This window comes from Lolium rigidum, chromosome 5 (genome assembly GCF_022539505.1).
Source record: "Lolium rigidum isolate FL_2022 chromosome 5, APGP_CSIRO_Lrig_0.1, whole genome shotgun sequence".
Taxonomy (NCBI): domain Eukaryota; kingdom Viridiplantae; phylum Streptophyta; class Magnoliopsida; order Poales; family Poaceae; genus Lolium; species Lolium rigidum.
The window spans coordinates 19,102,694-19,126,081 of record NC_061512.1 but is presented as its reverse complement, the minus strand read 5'-3'; the positions used below and the strand labels follow the sequence as shown (position 1 = coordinate 19,126,081).

Sequence of the window (23,388 nt, the reverse complement as noted above, 5' to 3'; positions counted from 1 at the left end):
TAGAGCGCCTATCGAAGCAGGCTGCGCTGCAATGTACAGAATAAGGGGGCGCCCTTTTACAGGAGCTGCCAAGACGGGTGGACTAAGCAAGTACCTCTTGATGTCGTCGAAGCCTCTTTGACAAGCTTCATCCCATACGAACGGAGCTCCTTTCTTCATAAGGCTTGAGAAGGGCTGAATGCGTCCGGAGAGGTTAGAGATGAAACGGCGAATGTATGCTAGCTTCCCCTGCAAGGCCCGCAACTCCTTGAGATTGCAGGGTGGTGGCATGTTGAGGATGGCCTTGATCTTCTTGGGCTCGATCTCTATGCCTCGGTGGTGCACGACAAAGCCGAGGAAGAGCCCTGATTGAACGGCGAAGGCACATTTCAACGGGTTCATCTTGAGCTGGTGTTGACGTAGACGCTCGAAGACAACCCGCAGGTCCTCCTTGTGGTCTTGGCGTTCTTTGGTCTTGACCACCATGTCGTCGACGTAGCATTCCACCGAATGATGGATGAGGTCTCCGAGTATGTACGTCATGGCCCGTTGGTACGTTGCACCAGCATTCTTCAAGCCGAACGGCATGACGGTGTAGTAGAAGTTGCCCTTCGGGGTCCTGAAGGCGGTGTCGATGGCATCATCTGGGTCCATCTTGATTTGGTTGTAGCCGGCCGAACCATCCATGAAGGATAGTGCGCCGTGACCCGTGGTGGAGTCGACGACCATCTCCGTGATGGGCAAGGGAAAGTCGTCCTTGGGGCATGCTCGGTTTAGGTTGCGAAAGTCCTGGCAGACCCGCACCTGGCCGTTCTTCTTCTCTACGGGCACGATGTTTGCGAGCCACCGAGTGTATTTGGCCTCCTTGATGAAACCTGCAAGGATAAGTTTATCTACCTCGGCGATGACCTGGTCTTCAAATTCAGGTCGTAAGCGTCGTGGAGGCTGCTGACCGGGCGGTGATGTGGATCAAGTCACGTGTGAACGCCTTGTCCACGAGGTCCTTAACGCCGAAGGACCAATCCTCCTCTTGCACCGCAGTCCGAGCGATGCGGGAACTCATTTGTTGGTGGAGTCGACGCACCTTGCGGTACTTCCTCCTGTAGTTGCGTAGTGGATGCGGGCTATCAGACGAACGTGCGTTCGTCACAAGCCTCCGCAAATTCTGCGAAGCATCCTCCAAGCCTTTGAGGAGCTCCACTTTGGTGCGCCAAGTCGTCGTAGGGGCGCGAAGTGGTGCCGCACCCGCCTTCTTGCTTGCGGCCTTAGCTTGGAGGCGTTGAGAGGCCTCCGCGCTGCCATTGATGCCGGCCCTCGTTGACTCCTTCAACAGGGCGCGTGCCTCGAGCATTAGCTCGCGGCGCTCCTTCTGTGCTGTGGCGGATGCCCGCCTTTGTGCCTTCTTGGATTGCACAGTTTGGAACTGCGCTGGCTCCTGGGCTTGGTGCATGTAGGTCTTGGCGTCATGCGTGATGACGACCATGGGAGGCAGCTTGGATCCAAAGTTGATCACCCAAGGCTCCGAGGCGTTGGCGCGGGACTGTCCTCCTGCATGAAGAGGATTCTTTATCAGCGGAGCTCCACGCTGGTGGCTTCTCATGCAGGATGCTGTGTGGATTGGATGAACCGGCGAAGACGACTTTGACGACCATAGCGAAGCAAAGATGGGAGGAGAACCATGTCCCACCGGGCGTGCCAATTTGTTTGACACGGGAAAAACGTCTGTGAAAGACAGAGTCACTACGTTGAGGGAGAGGATGGTAGCGTGTTTCTCTCATGCGCCGGGGTAAAATAAAGAAATGCGGGCGTGCCAGTGTACCGTAGTACACAAGAAAAAGATAGGGAAGCATGCATTTCATTAATCTCTCTTGGAGAAACAAAGTACAAGTCCCCGAATACAAAGCGCTCCGTGGCCTGCTTGCGCGGCCAGCCTGACTATGGCGATTGCGATCTCCTGGTTCCCGAGGCCTCGGAAGGCACCCGGTTAATTACTCCCGCGGGTTACGCCGCGAGACACCTCCGATTAAGCCGTGTGGTCGTCTTCGTCGTCTTCGCTTCGCGTTCTCCATGCATGATGTGGTAGTGTGTGTGGGCGGCGGCAGAGCTCGTGTCCTCGTCGGTACACGCGCCGCATGTGGCGTGGCCTTTGCTCCGGCCACGCCCGCCCTCGTCGGTCTTGACGATGTTGGTGTAGGTTGGGTTGGAGTAGCATGGGTCCACTCAGCTAGGACTTCTCGACGACCAGCAGCCTCGTCGGGGTGCGCAAGGGGTATATGTCTCGCGGGAGTAAGTTGTCGTTGGAGATTGGCGTCGGTGTGAAAACCGACGCACACGCCAGTCGGTGTAGCCAATGTGGTCGGCGCCTCGTCTTGGACCAACGCCAAGTTAATGGTTGTCGGCATAGACAAGGATGCCGTCTCACGGACTAGTGGGGGAGGGGCGTCGAAGGTGTCGTCTCGCCTCGCCTCACAAGTGTGGTGTTGATGGCGCCGCGCTGCACGCCGGCAGCCTCGTCCAGGTCGACGTCGTCCTCGCCATGGCGGATGGTGCCGGGCTGTACGCCAGCAGCCTCGACGTCGTCGTCGGTGGCATGGTGTGGAGTTGAAGATGGCGTCGCGCTGCACGCCGACAAACCCGGGCGTTGTCGTCACGCCCCATAAGTGTGGTGGTGATGGCGTCGCGCTACACGCCGGCAGCCTCGGCACGGACATCGTCGCCGCGCTTCACGGATGTGGTCTTCATGGCGCCATGTTACACGCCGGCAGCCTCGTCGCGGACGTCGTTGTCGCGCCTCGCGGGTGTGGTGTTGATGGCGCGATGCTACGTGCCGGCAGCCTCGTCGCGGACGTCGTCCTTGCGCCTCGCGGGTGTGGTGTCGATGGCGCCATGCTACGCGCCGGCAGCCTTGTCGCGGACGTCGTCGCCGCGCTTCACGGATGTGGTGTTGATGGCGCCATGTTACACGCCGGCAGCCTCGTGGCGGACGTCGTTGTCGCGCCTCGCGGGTGTGTCGATGGCGCCATGCTACGCGCCGGCAGCCTCGTCGCGGACGTCGTCGTCGCGGCTTGTGTGTGTGTTGATGGTGCCGCGCTGCACGCCGGCAGCCTCCTCGCGGACGTCGTCGCTGCGCCTCACGGGTGGTGGAGATGGCGCCGCTCTGCGCGCCGGCAGCCCCGGCACGGACTCGTCGTCGTCCTCATGGGTGAAGAAGATGTCGCCGCGTTACACGCCGGCAGCCGTGTCGCGGACGTCGTCGTCGCGCCTCGCGGGTGCCATGGCGTTGGCGCCGCGCTGCACGCCGGCAACGGATGTCGTCGCTCGTCGCGCCTCGCCGGTGCCATGGTGTTGGCGCCGCGCTGCACGCCGGCAGCCTGGCACAGATGTCGTCGCCACGCCTCGCCGGTGCCACGGAGATGGCGCCGCACTGCACACCGGCAGTCTTGACGTCGTCGTCCTCGCCGTGGCGGATGGTGCCTGGCTGTACGCCGGTAGCCCCGACGTCATTGTTATCGGACGCCAGCTCCGAGCGTCATCGTGGAGCCGTATGCATGTGTGCATGTCCTGGAGAGAAAGAGAGAAAGGGAGAGGGAGATTAAATTCAACCGTGTTCCTCACCATTTGCGATCACCGGCGGCGCCTTCATGGGCTGCACTTCTTTGCTCCCGCTCTGCGTGTATGTGTATCAGTGTATGGTATTTCGGCTGTGGATTTGTGTGTATCGTATTTGCTACGAAAAAGAGCTGCGCCTCCGGCCTCCGGGTCTGTGTTCTCCGTGTCTTCCCTGCAGCCTCCTTCTTCGTGTGTTCCTCGTCTCCAAGCGGGCAAGCTATGCGTCTTCGTCGTCCTGCCTCCGGATGGTGAGTTGTGCGTCTCTCTTTCCTCGCTCTACCGAAGGAGCTGTAGATGTATATTTATAGGCAGGAGCGAGGGCGTGGATAGCGATGGAGTGCGTCTTCTTCGGAGAGCTTATCGGGGCGGAGAGGTCCATCTCAACCCCTGCATGAGTTATCTCTCCCGGAAAAACGTGGCCGGCCGAACGTCCTCGACGTTAGGCATATCAGATCGCCCGGATCGATCCACGCATATCAGCTGCCCGAAATATCTTGTGTACTTGAGGCAGTAGATAATACGTACGCGTACGTAGACGCTGCCGGCCGGCCGGACTGTACACGTATGCCTCAATATTCCGGCACGTACACAGACACCATGCATGTACGTTGGATGGGTCGATGGTCTTGCTAGCTTCATGCATATGCACATGTTAAACTGATCAAACAAATGACTAGTTCCATATGTGTATATATACGCAGCTTGTTGTTATTTGGTACCGGTTCAACTTGCTTTTTTTTACAAAAACACGTCGGACAGTGACCTTGTACATTCCCTGCCAAGCAAACGGACAGTTCTTCCATTTCCATTGCATGCAGTCAATGCTTCCAAGCATCCCTGGAAATCCTCGAGCATCATTGATAGCGAGGATGTTAGCAGTGTCTTCGATAGTCGGTGATCTCAAGTAGAAGTCCCCGAACACTGCTATCACCGCCCTGCAGAACCGGTAGAAACAATCAAGGGCGGTGGACTCCGACATCCGAAGATAGTCATCTGCAGAATTACCAGGAGCTCCATATGCCAGCATCCGCATAGCCACCGTGCAATTTTGGAGGGCGGAAAACCCTGCCATGCCGGTGCAATCCAACTTGCATCTGAAATAGGAGTCGTAGTCTCGAAGGGCATACATAATTTTCAGGAAGAGCTTCCGGCTCATCTTGAAACGACGCCTGTAAACAACCTTACCGTGCAATGGATCGTCGGCGAAGTAGTCGGCGTAGAGCATGCAGTACCCCTCCATTTGCTGCCTCGGCTTGCACTTCCGGCGACCTGGTGCCGACCCACCACGGCGACCAATGACAGACTCGGCGTACAAGCTGGACAGGCAAGCGAGGATGATCAGGTGCTCCTCATCTTGGGCGGCGGCAGCCGTTTCTTCTTCAAGAAGCTCGGCGAACATCTGCTCTTCCTCCTCGTTGGAGTCCATGTCCGGCTAGGCAGTTGGACGAACACCTGCCGGGCGTGTCGACGAGGAGCGACACGAGGGAGCTGCCCGGTGGCGGAAAATAGGCAGAGGGTACGACTGGCGGCGGAATATAGGCTGCTGGGTGGAGGAACGGCGGAGTTGGGGCAACCCACCGGCGGATTGTCGAGGGATGGTGCCGGCGCCGAGAGAGCAAAGGGAGGGGAGGAGGGATTTGTGTCGACAAAGTGGTGGGGTTCGTCTGTTCTCTCGCCGATAGAGCGGGCCCGTCCCCGCTTTTCTCTCGGCCGGAGTCCCCGAGCGCTCCCCGGGGGCTGATGCGTGTAGTTGACACGTCCGTTGGGAACCCCAAGAGGAAGGTGTGATGCGCACAGCGGCAAGTTTCCCTCAGTTAGAAACCAAGGTTTAATCGAACCAGTAGGAGTCAAGAAGCACGTTGAAGGTTGATGGCGGCGGGATGTAGTGCGGCGCAACACCAGAGATTCCGGCGCCAACGTGGAACCTGCACAACACAACCAAAGTACTTTGCCCCAACGAAACCGTGAGGTTGTCAATCTCACCGGCTTGCTGTAACAAAGGATTAACCGTATTGTGTGGAAGATGATTGTTTGCAGAGAAAACAGTAGAAACAAGTATTGCAGCAGATTTGTATTTCAATATTAAAAGAATGGACCGGGGTCCACAGTTCACTAGAGGTGTCTCTCCCATAAGATAAAAGCATGTTGGGTGAACAAATTACAGTCGGGCAATTGACAAATAGAGAGGGCATAACAATGCACATACATGACATGATAAGTATAGTGAGATTTAATTGGGCATTACGACAAAGTACATAGACCGCCATCCAACCGCATCTATGCCTAAAAAGTCCACCTTCGAGTTATCATCCGAACCCCCTCCGGTATTAAGTTGCAAAGCAACGGACAATTGCATTAAGTATGGTGCGTAATGTAATCAACAACTACATCCTCGGACATAGCGCCAATGTTTTATCCCTAGTGGCAACAGCACAACACAACCTTAGAACTTTCGTCACATCGTCCCGGTGTCAATGCGAGGCATGAACCCACTATCGAGCATAAGTACTCCCTCTTGGAGTTAAAAGTAAAAACTTGGCCAGAGCCTCTACTAGAAACGGAGAGCATGCAAGATCATAAACAACACATGTGTAATAACTTGATAATTAACATGACATGGTATTCTCTATCCATCGGATCCCGACAAACACAACATATAGTATTACAGATAGATGATCTTGATCATGTTAGGCAGCTCACAAGATCCAACAATGAAGCACAATGAGGAGAAGACAACCATCTAGCTACTGCTATGGACCCATAGTCCAGGGGTGAACTACTCACTCATCACTCCGGAGGCGACCATGGCGGTGTAGAGTCCTCCGGAAGATGAATCCCCTCTCCGGCAGGGTGCCGGAGGAGATCTCCAGGATCCCCGAGATGGGATCGGCGGCGGCGGCGTCTCGGTGAGGTTTTCCGTATCGTGGTTTTTCGCATCGGGGTTTCGCGACGGAGGCTTTAAGTAGGCGGAAGGGCAGAGTCGGGGGCCAGACGAGGGGCCCACACCACAGGGCGGCGCGGGCCCCCCCTTGGCCGCGCCGCCATGTGGTTTGGCCACCTCGTGGCCCCACTTCGTATGTTCTTCGGTCTTCTGGAAGCTCCGTGGAAAAATAGGCCCCTGGGTCTTCGTTTCGTCCAATTCCGAGAATATTTCGTTACTAGGATTTCTGAAACCAAAAACAGCAGAAAACAGGAACTGGCACTTCGGCATCTTGTTAATAGGTTAGTTCCAGAAAATGCACGAATATGACATAAAGTGTGCATAAAACATGTAGGTATCATCAATAATATGGCATAGAACATAAGAAATTATCGATACGTCGGAGACGTATCAAGCATCCCCAAGCTTAGTTTTGCTCGTCCCGAGCAGGTAAAACGATAACAAATATAATTTCTGAAGTGATATGCCATCATAACCTTGATCATACTATTTGTAAACATATGTAGTGAATGCAGCGATCAAAAACAATGGTAATGACATGAGTAAACAAGTGAATCATAAAGCAAAGACTTTTCATGAATAGTACTTCAAGACAAGTATTAATAAGTCTTGCATAAGAGTTAACTCATAAAGCAATAAATCAAAGTAAAGGCATTGAAGCAACACAAAGGAAGATTAAGTTTCAGCGGTTGCTTTCAACTTGTAACATGTATATCTCATGGATAATTGTCAACATAGAGTAATATAACAAGTACAATATGCAAGTATGTAGGAATCAATGCACGGTTCACACAAATGTTTGCTTCTTGAGGTGGAGAGAAATAGGTGAACTGACTCAACATAAAAGTAAAAAGAATGGTCCTTCAAAGAGGAAAGCATCGATTGCTATATTTGTGCTAGAGCTTTTATTTTGAAAACATGAAACAATTTTGTCAACGGTAGTAATAAAGCATATGAGTTATGAAAGTTATATCTTACAAGTTGCAAGTCTCATGCATAGTATACTAATAGTGCCCGCACCTTGTCCTAATTAACTTGGACTACCGGATCTTTGCAATGCACATGTTTTGACCAAGTGTCACAATGGGATACCTCCATGTCGCCTGTACAAAGGTCTAAGGAGAAAGCTCGCATTTTGGATTTCTCGCTTTTGATTATTCTCAACTTAGACATCCATACCGGGACAACATGGACAACAGATAATGGACTCCTCTTTAATGCATAAGCATGTGGCAACAATTATTATTCTCATATGAGATTGAGGATATATGTCCAAACTAAAACTTCCACCATGAATCATGGCTTTAGTTAGCGGCCCAAAGTTCTTCTCTAACAATATGCATGCTCCAACCATGAAGGTGGTAGATCTCTCTTGCTTCAGACAAGACGGACATGCATAGCAACTCACATGATATCCAACAAAGAATAGTTGATGGCGTCCCCGGAAACATGGTTATCGCTCAACAAGCAACTTAATAAGAGATAAAGTGCATAAGTACATATTCAATACTACAATAGTTTTTAAGCTATTTGTCCCATGAGCTATATATTGCAAAGGTGAATGATGGAATTTTAAAGGTAGCACTCAAGCAATTTACTTTGGAATGGCGGATAAATACCATGTAGTAGGTAGGTATGGTGGACACAAATGGCATAGTGGTTGGCTCAAGTATTTTGGATGCATGAGAAGTATTCCCTCTCGATACAAGGTTTAGGCTAGCAAGGCTATTTGAAACAAACACAAGGATGAACGGTACAGCAAAACTCACATAAAAGACATATGGTAAACATTATAAGACTCCATACCGTCTTCCTTGTTGTTCAAAACTCAATACTAGATGTTATCTAGACTCTAGAGAAACCAAATATGCAAACCAAATTAGCAAGCTCTAAGTATTTCTTCATTAATGGGTGCAAAGTATATGATGCAAGAGCTTAAACATGAGCACAACAATTGCCAAGTATCAAATTATCCAAGACATTTTAGAATTACTACATGTATCATTTTCCAATTCCAACCATATAACAATTTAACGAAGAAGAAACTTCGCCATGAATATTATGAGTAGAGCCTAAGGACATATTTGTCCATATGCTACAGCAGAGCGTGTCTCTCTCCCACAAAGTGAATGCTAGGATCCATTTTATTCAAACAAAACAAAAAACAAAAACAAACCGACGCTCCAAGCAAAGTACATAAGATGTGGCCGAATAAAAATATAGTTTCGTGGGAGGAACCTGATAATGTTGTCGATGAAGAAGGGGATGCCTTGGGCATCCCCAAGCTTAGACGCTTGAGTCTTCTTAATATATGCAGGGGTGAACCACCGGGGCATCCCCAAGCTTAGAGCTTTCACTCTCCTTGATCATATTGCATCATACTCCTCTCTTGACCCTTGAAAACTTCCTCCACACCAAACTCGAAACAACTCATTAGAGGGTTAGTGCATAATAAAAATTCACATGTTCAGAGGTGACACAATCATTCTTAACACTTCTGGACATTGCATAAAGCTACTGGACATTAGTGGATCAAAGAAATTCATCCAACATAGCAAAATAGGCAATGCGAAATAAAAGACAGAATCTGTCAAAACAGAACAGTCCGTAAAGATGGATTTTATTAGGCCACCAGACTTACTCAAACGAAAATGCTCAAATTGAATGAAAGTTGCGTACATATCTGAGGATCATGCTCGTAAATTGGCGTAATTTTCTGAGCTACCTACAGGGAGATAGACCCAGATTCGTGACAGCAAAGAAATCTGGAACTGCGCAGTAATCCAAATCTAGTACTTACTTTTCTATCAAAGACTTTACTTGGCACAACAAAACATAAAACTAAGATAAGGAGAGGTTGCTACAGTAGTAAACAACTTCCAAGACACAAATATAAAACAAAAATACTGGAGTAAAAACATGGGTTGTCTCCCATAAGCGCTTTTCTTTAACGCCTTTCAGCTAGGCGCAGAAAGTGTATCTCAAGTATTATCGAAGGATGGTGCACCTACAGCGGGGTTTGGAGTTTTCTCAACCATGCATAGTATATTAGATACATAAGTTTTAGCGTCTCCCTTTTCATTAGTCTTGGGCTTGCTACTCTCATCAAACAAATTTTCAGGAACAAGCCAAGCATAGTTATGTTCTAGTGCATCATTCATAGCTAGGAGTTTACATGGTATTGGTGCTTTGATCTCCCCACCATCATTAGCATTATTGGTGTACCTTATCCTATCCATATCCATTTTTTCAAGGAGACTAACAAAATTAGTATGAGAACCAAGCATATTAAATTTAGCGAAGACCTTTCTAGCTTCTCTTGCTAGACCACCAAATTCTCTAAGAAGGGTTTCTAAAACAAAATCTTTCTTTTCCCCCTCTTCCAAATCACCAAGTGTAAGAAACATGTGTTGGATTATAGGATTGAGATTAACAAATTTAGTTTTCAACAAGCGAACTAAAGCAGCAGCAGAAATTTTATAAGTAGGAGCAAGTTCTACCAAGTGTCTATCTTCAAAATCTTCAACGGTACTAACATGGGTGAAAAATTCTTCTATATTGTTCCTCCCAATTATAGACCCTTGTCCTACCGGTATGTGCTTTGTGGTAAAATTAAAAGGAAACATGATGAATTAAGTAAAGTAAATGCAAGTAACTAATTTTTTTTGTATTTTTGATATAGCAAACAAGACAGCAAATAAAGTAAAGCTAGCAACTAATTTTTTTTGTGTTTTGATATAAGTGCAGCAAACAAAGTAGTAAATAAAATAAAGCAAGACAAAAACAAAGTAAAGAGATTGAGAAGTGGAGACTCCCCTTGCAGCGTGTCTTGATCTCCCGGCAACGGCGCCAGTAAATTTGCTTGATGCGTGTAGTTGACACGTCCGTTGGGAACCCCAAGAGGAAGGTGTGATGCGCACAGCGGCAAGTTTCCTCGGTTAGAAACCAAGGTTTAATCGAACCAGTAGGAGTCAAGAAGCACGTTGAAGGTTGATGGCGGCGGGATGTAGTGCGGCGCAACACCAGAGATTCCGGCGCCAACGTGGAACCTGCACAACACAACCAAAGTACTTTGCCCCAACGAAACAGTGAGGTTGTCAATCTCACCGGCTTGCTGTAACAAAGGATTAACCGTATTGTGTGGAAGATGATTGTTTGCGAGAGAAAACAGTAAAAACAAGTATTGCAGCAGATTTGTATTTCAAGTATTAAAAGAATGGACCGGGGTCCACAGTTCACTAGAGGTGTCTCTCCCATAAGATAAAAGCATGTTGGGTGAACAAATTACAGTCGGGCAATTGACAAATAGAGAGGGCATAACAATGCACATACATGACATGATAAGTATAGTGAGATTTAATTGGGCATTACGACAAAGTACATAGACCGCCATCCAACCGCATCTATGCCTAAAAAGTCCACCTTCGAGTTATCATCCGAACCCCTCCAGTATTAAGTTGCAAAGCAACGGACAATTGCATTAAGTATGGTGCGTAATGTAATCAACAACTACATCCTCGGACATAGCGCCAATGTTTTATCCCTAGTGGCAACAGCACAACACAACCTTAGAACTTTCTGTCACATCGTCCCGGTGTCAATGCGGGCATGAACCCACTATCGAGCATAAGTACTCCCTCTTGGAGTTAAAAGTAAAAACTTGGCCAGAGCCTCTACTAGAAACGGAGAGCATGCAAGATCATAAACAACACATGTGTAATAACTTGATAATTAACATGACTTGGTATTCTCTATCCATCGGATCCCGACAAACACAACATATAGTATTACAGATAGATGATCTTGATCATGTTAGGCAGCTCACAAGATCCAACAATGAAGCACAATGAGGAGAAGACAACCATCTAGCTACTGCTATGGACCCATAGTCCAGGGGTGAACTACTCACTCATCACTCCGGAGGCGACCATGGCGGTGTAGAGTCCTCCGGGAGATGAATCCCCTCTCCGGCAGGGTGCCGGAGGAGATCTCCGGGATCCCCCGAGATGGGATCGGCGGCGGCGGCGTCTCAGTAAGGTTTTCCGTATCGTGGTTTTTTCGCATCAGGGGTTTCGCGACGGAGGCTTTAAGTAGGCGGAAGGGCAGAGTCGGGGGCCAGACGAGGGGCCCACACCACAGGGCGGCGCGGGCCCCCCCTTGGCTGCGCCGCCATGTGGTTTGGCCACCTCGTGGCCCCACTTCGTATGTTCTTCGGTCTTCTGAAAGCTCCGTGGAAAAATAGGCCCATGGGTCTTCGTTTCGTCCAATTCCGAGAATATTTCGTTACTAGGATTTCTGAAACCAAAAACAGCAGAAAACAGGAACTGGCACTTCGGCATCTTGTTAATAGGTTAGTTCCAGAAAATGCACGAATATGAGTGTGCATAAAACATGTAGGTATCATCAATAATATGGCATAGAACATAAGAAATTATCGATACGTCGGAGACGTATCAGGGGCCGAGGATGGTCTGGTCTCTCCGGACAGATGAAATGCCTAATCCGGATGAAAACGAGGAACCGGGGTGCGACTGGGTCATTTTCGTCCATCCGGATGACAAAACGCCGTCCTGGGGGTCTCGTCGGGGAGACGACTGGAGATGCTCTCAACTATATCAATAATAGAACTGAAAATCACTGCACTCCTAGGCCCTTTTTCTTAGGCACATACACCTGCGCAAAGTACATATAAGAAGCCAGGCCTATAGCACTGAGCAAAGCAAGAAGCCAGTAAAAGTAATCAAGATGCCCTCGGTTCATGTTGTTAGAGAACCAACTTTCTCGGGCGTTTGTGGTCATCCTGTCAATGGCATACACAACGAAGCTACTGATGAAGTTCCCGGCTCCGGCTACGCTTAGGAATGCGCAAATTGGCAAACATCTAGTCTTAGAAGAACTCCTGCAAGACAACTATCGGGATAGACAACCCAATCAGCGGGTACTGAGGAACCATCCACAGGACGGTCATGGGGATTGTAACCTCAGGTTTATCCAGCAGGCCATACTCGGTTGCCACCCGGAGGCTCTTCCTCTCCACAATAGCAGCGACGATCACCATCTCAATCGAAATTGCCAACCCGACACCTCACACCTATCCTTCGCAGCGTTGAGATACTAGAAGGGTTCTTGGTGTTCTTCCTGGCAAGGGGAACGAAGACTCATTCGTAGGTCAGCAGGAAGACCCATGAGTGATGCGTTTACCAGGTTTTGTAGCGAAGCTGCCGGTACCACTAGGGTGTCGATCCTCCTGTCCAGTGTGCTTGCCGGTTCGGTGAAGAAAGTGAACCACTGTGAGAACAACTTGAGCAATGTAGTGGCTCTCGTCGGCTGAAATTCTATCCCCCCCTGGGTGACGGCGTTGGCAACATCGTGTGTTTAGAATCATCCGGTATTCTAAATTATTATTTTGTTTGTTTCAGGTTCAGAAGAATGTGCTACCCTCAACAAGAAGTGTTCCGAATCATCTTACTTTTTAGCACTTGGCAGCGGAGGGAAGCGATATGTCTTGGTTCCTAGACATAAGGCGGCAAGATCTAGAGCCATGGCTGCACACGGGAACGCGAACCCGAGCTTCCAGCTTACACTCTCCTGCACGTAGTTCAGGATCGAGATGGGGACGGTGTTGCCGCCATAGGCAGCGAAGTACCACCAGTTGAAGAAGAAGCTCCTGGAGGCCAGCTCGCCGGGGTCGTTCTTGTCGAATTGGTCAGCACCAAACGCCTGGACGCAGGGCTTGTGGCCGCCCTGAGCGAACGCCACCATGTACATGGAGAGAAGAAGAGAGCCTGAGCGGACGAACTCATCGAGCATCCAGCTGAGCCCGGCGCCTTGCCTGCGCATCCTGGCTGCTGTACCCAGAACCGTTGACAAGGTGAGCATAGCTAACGCGGAGATTCTACATAGGCGTGGGCTATGTTACATGGTACGGGGATACGGATACGGGGATACGGATACGGTGATACGGGAAAACGGCATTTTCTGAAAATAGACTTACGGGGATACGGCGAGTATATGTATAAATGCATGAAAAACACTCACCTCTAGCTCTTTTTCTTTGCGATGACCCCGAATAATGCATTACAAACTAAATAAGAATAAAGTGGAATAGAAATCTGAAATAGATGTGCTAAGTAGTCAGCATATTTCTCTTGAAGCACCATATAATGTCCTCCATTCAAAAAAAAAGAGCTTGGAGCCATGGATTGGAGCTTGCCTGCGTACAGATTCTCAAAGATTTACAAACGACGAAGCCATGGATTGGAGCGAGCCATGGATTGGAGCTTCCCTGAAGTATCCCTGCGTGTCCCCAGCTGTGTTCTTATTTTTTTTCATTACTTCAATTCAGAAAAAATGGGATACTTCACGATACGCGTATCCCAGCGTATCCCCGCGTATCGCCGTTGTTATAATTGAGATGCACAATAAACGAAGAACGAAAAGTAAAACACTGCAGGGGACACGAGATTTTAACGTGGAAAACCCTTGCAACACACAAGGGAAAAACCACGGGCGCCAGCCAGCAAAACTTCACTATTTCGGTGGTGTTTACAAACGCCGTGGGTGTACAATGATGCGATGATCAACCCTAGCGGCGGCTTACAGGGAATATAAATAGGCGGTGGCAACGATCCAGTACTCGCGGGGGCTGCCGCCCCCGCACTCCCCCGCGAGCGTCCCCGTAGGGCACGACATATGGGCTAACTTCGACTACGCTACGCTTCGGCCCAAGCCTCCGGCGACGGGCCTCGCTCCGCTCGTCGAAGTTAGCCTCCCTTAGTATATGAATTTGGATCACAAAATAACAAACTCCACCTTGAGACAAATTCCTTGTAGCATGAACTTCAACAATCACCTGAATCAACAAAAGAAAACACTTGCCGGCGCCAATAGCCACTTGGGCTAAACGAGTTATACCAACCAAGCTTGAGCAAAGCTCAAACTTGGACACAGGGACAGGCTTAGTCATCATATCAGCAGGATTATCATGAGTACTAATCTTGCATACCTTCACTTTACCTTTTGCAACCACATCTCTGATTGCGTGGTACTTAATATCAATGTGCTTTGTCCTATCATGGAACATCTGATCTTTAGTAAGATAAATAGCACTTTGATCGTCACTCGAACAACTTAATGCAAGAATTATCTCCACAAAGCTCAGCATATAACCCTTTCAGCCAAACAGCCTCTTTACCTGCCTCAGCAATAGCCATGTACTCAGCCTCGGTAGTAGATTGTGCAACGAGCATCCTGCAAAGTAGCCTTCCAGCTAACAAGCACATCCACCAACAATAAACACATAACCTGTGAGGGACCTTCTCCGATCCAAATCGCCGGCATAATCTGAATCCACATATCCGGCGAGCCCCTCACCAATCCTGCCAAACCTCAAGCAAGCTTTTGATGTGCCGCGAAGGTACCTGAAAATCCACCGAACAGACTTTCCAATGTTCTTTACCGGGATTAGCCATGTATCGACTGACCAAACTCATAGCATATGATAGATCGGGACGTGAACAAACCATGGCATACATCAAGGAACCAACAGCACTAGAATAGGGAACTCGAGACATGTACTCAATATCATCTTTAGAGCTAGGACATTGCAAAGCTGACAACTTGAAATGAGAAGCAATAGGAGTAGTAACTGACTTTGCATCATGCATATTAAAACGATGAAGAACTTTCTCAATGTACTTTTCCCGACTAAGAAACAACAAACTAGACTTTCTGTCCCTTTTGATTTCCATGCCTAGTATTTTCTTAGCAGGACCAAGATCCTTCATCTCAAACTCACTACTTAATTGATTCTTTAAAGTAGTGATCTCTTTCATGCTCTTGGCAGCAATCAACATATCATCAACATATAGCAGCAAATAAATAGGTGATCCATTAACAAACTTGATATACACACAACTATCATACTGAGATCTCTCAAAACCATGTGTAAGCATAAATGAATCAAACCTTTTATACCACTGTCGTGGCGACTGTTTCAAACCATAAAGGGACCTCTTTAATTTGCAAACAAGATCCTCCTTACCAGGCACAACATAACCTTCAGGTTGGTCCATATATATATCCTCCTCCAACTCACCATGCAGAAAAGCAGTCTTTACATCTAGCTGCTCAAGCTCAAGATCATGCATAGCAACAATACCAAAGAAAGCACGAATAGAACTATGCTTCACAACCGGGGAGAATACATCATTATAATCAACACCTGGAATTTGACTCGAAACCTTTTGCTACTAACCTTGCCTTAAACCGTGGAGGCTCATTAGGAGACAAACCTTCCTTTCTTTTGAATATCCACTTGCAGCGGACAGCCTTCTTTTGTTTAGGCAAGTGCACAACATCCCATGTGCCATTCTTCTCAAGCGATTGCATCTCTTCTTGCATCGCACCTACCCACTTCTCTTTATCAACCGAAGCAATGGCTTCAGTATATGTAGCTGGTTCAATATCATGCTCCACCTGTTCAGCACAACTCAAAGCATAAACAACAATATCACATTCTTGAATTAATCGGGTAGGAGGTGTAATATTTCTCTTAGGGCGGTCAGCAGCAATAGACCGTCCTTGTCGCTGAACAAAAGGTGGTGAAGGTGGAACATCATTATCATCATTGTTGGTTTCAGGAAACACATTTTCATTCTCCTTTGCGTGCTCCACCTGCACGCCAATTACTGTGCTGCTCATCATCGAAACATCGGGAGAATCAATAGCATCGGAAATATCGGTAGACGGACTATCATTAAACATAACCGCCTCATTAAAAACGACATTCCTGCTCAACACAATTTTCTTAGTTTCAGGATTCCATAATCTATATGCCTTAACTCCTCGAACCATAACCAAGGAAGATGCACTTAACAGCCCTTGGCTCCAACTTTCCATTATCAACATGAGCGTAAGCGATGCAACCGAAAACTCTCAAATCTGAATAATCAGCAGGCGAACCAGACCATACCTCAATTGGAGTTTTCTTATCAAGTGGAACAGAAGGTGACCTGTTGATGAGATAACATGCGGTGGAGGCTGCTTCAGCCCAAAAACCTCTATGCATCTTTGCATTAGACAACATGCAGCGAGCCCTCGAAATAATGGTCCTGTTCATGCGTTCAGCCACGCCATTCTGTTGAGGGGTGTACGGAATGGTATGATGCCTTACCATCCCATCATTGCTGCAAAACTCATCAAATTCATTTGAACAAAATTCCATACCATTGTCAGTACGGAGTATCTTAACCTTCTTTTCAGTTTGGGTTTCTACCATAACTTTCCACTTCTTAAAAGCATTAAAAACATCGGATTTATGTTTCAGGAAATATGGCCACACTTTTCTTGAGTAATCATCAATAATTGTAAGCATGTAATTAGCACCACCATTAGAAGTTCTACGGGACGGACCCCAAACATCAGCGTGTACATAATCTAAAATGCCTTTGGTGGTATGAACGGAAGCATTAAATTTTACTCTTTTATGCTTACCAAAGATGCGAGTGCTCACGTAACTCAAGATTACCTAAATCGCAGCCATCAATTAGCTCTCTCTTTGCCAATTCTGCCATGCCAAGCTCACTCATATATCCAAGACGCTTGTGCCAAAGGTTAGTCTTACTAGTTTCATCGGAACTAACAGCGAGCAGCAATACCGAGGCAAAGTGCTACCTCTAAGGACATATAATTTCGCAGAATTCATATCACCAATCATAATAATGAGAGAACCTGATGATACCTTCAAAAGTTTGTTCCCACCTTTGTACTTGTACCCGTCACAATCAAGGGTACTCAAAGAGATCAAATTTCTCGCCATGGAGGGTATGTGTTTCACTCCTGTCAACGTGCGTGTCATCCCATCATGGGTCTTGATCTCGAACAGAACCAATGCCAACAATGCTGCACCTGGTTGTCATTCCCCACACGCACAAAATCTCCACTCGCTACGTACTCATAAGAACTGAACCAATCTTTGTTACAAGCAAATATGAAACGAACATGCGAGTATCAAGAATCCATTCATCATCACGTGAAACACATGCAGCCAAAACAGCTAAGCAATCTCCATCGAACTATCACTACCGAGCAACAACAGCGAGCCTCACCCTTACCGGTGACAACGGCAGCCTTACCATTACCATCATTAGTTTTCGGTTGGTAAGTTCCGTTCCTTTTCTCCTTGTTCTGCAGCCTTCCAACAATCATCAATATTGTGGCTAGATTTCTTACAATACCTGCAGAACTTGTCACGTCCTTTGGACTTTGAGCGACCTCTATCGCCCTTGCTCTTATCTCTCGTTGTTGTGGTAGTAGTTATCTCGCTGCTCGGTCCTGCCACGGACCTCTAACGCCTCCGCCTTGGAGGACGAACTTTCAGCCTGCACCATAAATTTCATTTTCTCCTTTTGTTGGAGAGCATCATAAACTTCCGCGAGAGTTAGTTTGTCGCGGCTCAATAATATGGTGTCACGAAAATTACTGAAAGAATTAGGCAGCGAGCATAAAAGAAGAAGACCTAAATCCTCATCCTCATACTTAACTTCTATAGACCGCAAATCGAAACAATCTCTTTCCAGGAAGATAGGTGATTCATTACCGAACCTCCCTCTTGCAACTTATGCGAGAACAGCTTCATCTTCACGTGCAATCTGCCCGTGAGATCCTTGGACAAACAGATCTCCTCTAGTTTGACCCATAACTCGGCGGTGGTTTTCTCCTGCAGCACTTCCTGCAGAATATTATTGGACGGATGGAGTTGAATCAACGATAAAGCCTTACGGTCTTTCCGCTTCTCCGCATCGGTCCAGGTATCCTTCGCTTTCTCGCCGAAAGCATCGATCGCTTCATCCAGATCCGAAGATTGGGCGAGAATCGCCCTCATCTTCACTTGCCACAAAGCAAATCTCGTGGTGTAGTCCAGACTGCGGTAGATCGAACTTCGGTGACGACATCTCGTAAACCCTAGATCCAAAGAACACGGGCTCCGATACCACTTGTTATAATTGAGATGCACAATAAACGAAGAACGAAAAGTAAAACACCGCAGGGGACACGAGATTTTAACGTGGAAAACCCTTGCAACACACAAGGGAAAAACCACGGGCGCCGACCAAGCAAAACTTCACTATTTCGGTGGTGTTTACAAACGCCGTGGGTGTACAATGATGCGATGATCAACCCTAGCGGCGGCTTACAGGGGAATATAAATAGGCGGTGGCAACGATCCGTACCGCGGGGGCTGCCGCCCCCCGCACCCCCCGCAGGCGTCCCTGTAGGGCACGACATATGGGCTAACTTCTGACTACGCTACGCTTCGGCCCTCCGCTCGTCAGAAGTTAGCCTCCCTTTAGTATATGAATTTGGATCACAAAATAACAGCCGTCCGGGTGCAGTATCCTGCACTGATACGGCACCTCTCTGCCGTATCCCTGCAACGTAGGGCGTGGGTGTCCCTAGCTTATTTAACTATGCAGAGTGTTCCAAGATTCATGTACAGAATTTTGCATTCACAACCTTGTATGTGTACATCTCTTCCCCTCGTAGGAACGAAAGTGGACCTGTACACCTTATCTTCTCCCGACTGTCATCCATTTTTTTTGAGTGGCTGTTGGGAGAAGATAAGGTGTATTAGAGATGCATTTCTATACTAATTGTTGGAAACCTTGTTCCAGATCCAAAGATGAACGCAAAATGTATGTCAAATTTGTTTTGAGGATGGTCTTTTGGAGCAGGTGCGCAGAGCGCACTCTATCTACAGTACTCGTCGGCATGTGCATGCAGAGAACCATTGCTCTGTGATCTCGCTATGCGCATGCGGTGAGCCATGCCATGTATCTGTAATCTTGCTGTGACAACATAGGCTACTGTATAACATAGAGATAAAAAGAAGACAAGACAAGGGAGTGGGACAATGCCAATTTGCATGTCATATACTTTCAATCTCATGTGTGTTAGCTGCGACCATCGTCTAATTAAGATTCTCTTCCAAAGTATCGCAATATGGAGAAAAGACAAACCCGCTTGAGCTGACTGCAAATCTTCAGACATAGTCACATAGATTCATAGAAACACAATCTGCATATGACTATCTTGCAGCTAGGAGACCCAGTCAACTGATTCCTGTTGCTGATGTATGTGGATGACTTCGATCCGGCAAGTATGATCAAGGTCTGATTAAGAGAGCATCTTTCATGGCAGTGTGTCGGTGTCCCATCTCATTCAGTTTGTATATATGCCAAGAAACAAGGTCAACCCCTATGCTACAGGGGCCTATGCCCAGAGCTAATTAGCAGACCCAACTGTAGCCATCTGCGCACGCCTGGCTGCCTTCTCGAATCTCTAGAAAGAACGGACGCCGGCGATACGGGTGCGACCGCGCAGGTGCTCCATCGCACTTTTTCCATTTGTTTTGCATTGCAGAGAAGTGGCTGTACAGGTCTAGGATAGGACGGGGACAAACCCACATATATGTAGTAGGGGATTTTCGTTTGGTGTCGTACCAAGATGTTAGATGTAGAGGAGGGAAGCGGAGATGGCAACAAGCATGGTGGCACCGTGCCACGGGTTGATGGCCGATGCGGCGGCAGCCCTGGACTGGCCGAGCGGGCCGGTGAGGTAGATCATCAGGCTGCCCATGATGCTGCAAAACGCGAACCGCTAGAGATGAGCTTTTTCTATGTTTTTCAGATAACTAAATGGTCTTTGGGTTGTACTAAATGAATATAAGAAATATATAGGTCACATCATATTTTATTGAAGCACTAGAGATGAGTGTTTTCTATGTTGTTCTGATAACTAAACTGAAAGGTACAAGGCATCATGTATTTGTTTGGAAATGTGATGCATATAGAAGAGAAATAGGTTATGAATAATTGCTGTTAATTTGTATGGTATTTGATGCCTAACATTATTTGGAAATATGGACTACCAAACTATGAATAGAATTTTATTTAGTTTGGCTCCCAATTGCCTTGTATTTATTTGTTGCATTTGAATTTCACTAGTGATTTCTTACCATCGTATCTCGGCCATGCTAAATGCTATTTTAAACATTGCAAATGCAAATTATTTTCACAATTTGTTGCTTGATGCATGAACGATCATTATATTATCTTTATACCCCATAACAATATTTTTGGTAGCTAATTGCACCTCTCATGTTTCTTGAAGGTCAAATCGGTGCAGCCTAATGTGCACACACAAAGGTAAGAGGATGATCCGATTGTAGCAATTTATCAACAACTCCATGATATCTCAATCTAGGAGGGATTCTTTTAGGTGCGCTTGTGATGATTTCTTGGCTTCAAGACTGCATGTGACGATCCCTTAGCTGAAGAATGGTGGCTTGCGCACAACGTGTCGATCAGTTTGGAATGGATTGCTAAATATTTGGACAAACTGGCCGCATATAAATTATTCATATATGCATTTCAATTTTCATGCATGGAAACTTATAGCTGCATCTAAGTTACATGCTGGAAGTAGGAGGGTGGACTCTTGCATCAATTTGCACTCATTTGATCAATTGAATAATGATTACATTGTTCCATCATCATACTAAGAGGGAAAATATGTGAAATATGTGTAGTAGCTCAGTGACACCTATGGATTGAAGAACATCTGTCGGTGGCTCAGTGGAAGGTCATAATCTGAGCAAATGTCCTAGAGCTGGATAACTGCTTCATGCTTGTTGTGATAACTATGGCGAGCAAGACCGTTGTTGGTGTCGGCGGCGCCAAAACGGCGTCCGTCAATGGAATTCATCACCTGCATGCCATGCTAAAGCTCATTAGTAGATAGACATGGGCCTCGACGTAGTTTCATATGATGTTGGATTGTAGCTTTTTTGTTTCTTATTTTAAATTCAAGTTTATATTTTTAAATTTAAGTTCGATGATCGTGTGTGAAAGAGTATGGAGCCTCCATGTGTGGTTTTGGTAATTAATGATAATTCCTATGGACTAATGGTTGCATTGAGCTATACTTGTTGGAGTTGTCCATAGACAATTCTTGAACCATATGTTGGTTTCAAGGTTGCAATAAAGAAGAAATAAGATGCACCGAAGAAGGAGCTCTCTCATAGTGGAGTATGGGGGAGCAATTCGCAAGACTTCGTCAGGCAAGCACAATCAAGAAAGGCGTTCCATCTTATTACGGTCAAGATCGTCTTCATCTAGCTCGAGTGGAAGGAACAAGGTTAAGGTTTGCTCTTGACAGGGTTCCTTTCTTACCGGTCTCGTAGTTTAGTTCGGAGACCAGTTCATAGGCTAGACGTCATACTTTCAAGGGGCTCTTGAGTGAGTAACTCGATCGTATCGTTCGGACTACGGTCAAACCTTTGTATCCTTACATCATCTTTCTTGGATGTTATTTGGATCTTATCCATTTGGCGTTTTAGAGCTTGTAGTTATTTCCATGACAAGCTCTAGTTCATCGAAAATGGATTTCACGCAGATCACTTGTTGCGTTTTTGAGTTTGGTGATTTTCTCGGTTTCTCGTATTGAGGGGTTGTACCTCTAAAATTAATAGAAAATCATCCCCCACTAGTTTTCATAGTTGGGGTAGCTCTTGCCGTCCTCTTTCCAACAAAATTGATTTCATGTCGATCGGAGTTTCCAAACTCTAGATTTTGCGGTTTTAAGTTTGCCTTTGATTTAAAAAAGAAAAGAAAAAAAACTTGGGCCGGTAGCACTGCGACCGGTACCGCAAGTGGTACCGGCAGCCCCGGCCAACACGCAGAACATCCCCTGGGTAGCGAGGCCTAAGACCGGTAGCAACCCCGGTTGCAGTGTTGGTGGTACCGGGCCGCACTTGCCAGTACTACCGGGCTGGCCCAACACCGCGTCCTACCCAGGCCGCCGTGCCCGCCCTCCCGCTTGCCTGGCCACCGCCAGCCTACGCGCGCTCCGCTCGCTTGCGCGCACCACGCTCGCGCTGCTTTCCCGCTCGCCGCGCTCTTTCCCTTGATTCCCTTATCTTGCTCGCTCGCTGGTTTGTTCGATCTCTGCTGTTGCTCGCATGTTGGGGCTGGGCGGTACCGGCCTATGACCGAATTTTTCCCCCAACAGGCAGAAAAATAGCCTCACTATTTTAAGCCTCATTTCCTCTCCCTTTTGGAATGCTTCTTTTTCCTCTAGCTCTCCACTATTGTTGAGCTCATGAGAGCTTCCCCTCCCTCAATCCCTCCATGATTCTTGCACATATTTGAGGAAAAGAGAGAGGAGATCTAGATCTATATTTGCACCAATCAAATCCCCCTCTTTGTGAGGGAATCACTAGATCTAGATCTTGGAGAGAAATTTGGTGTTCCTCTTCTTATTTGTTCTTGCTCTCTTATTCCCCCAACAGATTTTGTAGCTTTGTTGGAATTTGAGAGAGAAGGATTTGGGCATCTTCTTCTTTCCATTGCATTTGGTGCATTGGTTTGACTTCTCCGCGGTGATATGATACATCTCAAACATATCTATAATTTTTGATGATCCATGCTTGTTTTACACCAATTCATATATGTTTGCTTACACTATGTTGCACTTTTACATGATTTCCGACACTAACCTATTAACAAAATACCACAGTATCAGTTCCCTATTTTCTGTTGTTTTTGTATTTCAGAAAAGTTGTACATGAAATATTCTCAGAATTGGACGAAACAAAAGCCGAAGTCAATATTTTACCGAAACAAAGACGAAATCCAGAGGGGGGTCGAAGAGGTGCCACAGGCCGGCCAGACCTGCCCTTGGCGCGGCCTGGCCTTGGACCACGCCAAGGGGGGGTGTGGGCCCCCCAGGCACCCCACCGACCTAAATCCTCCGCCTATTTATACATCTTCTCGGGAAAACCCTGGATACCCGAGCCT

General features: G+C 47.4%; 1 pseudogene; it reads right to left on the bottom strand.

The window, feature by feature from the left end:
• Positions 1-12,163: 12,163 nt before the first annotated feature.
• Positions 12,164-21,917, bottom strand: LOC124655686 (annotated as a pseudogene).
• Positions 21,918-23,388: the final 1,471 nt, after the last annotated feature.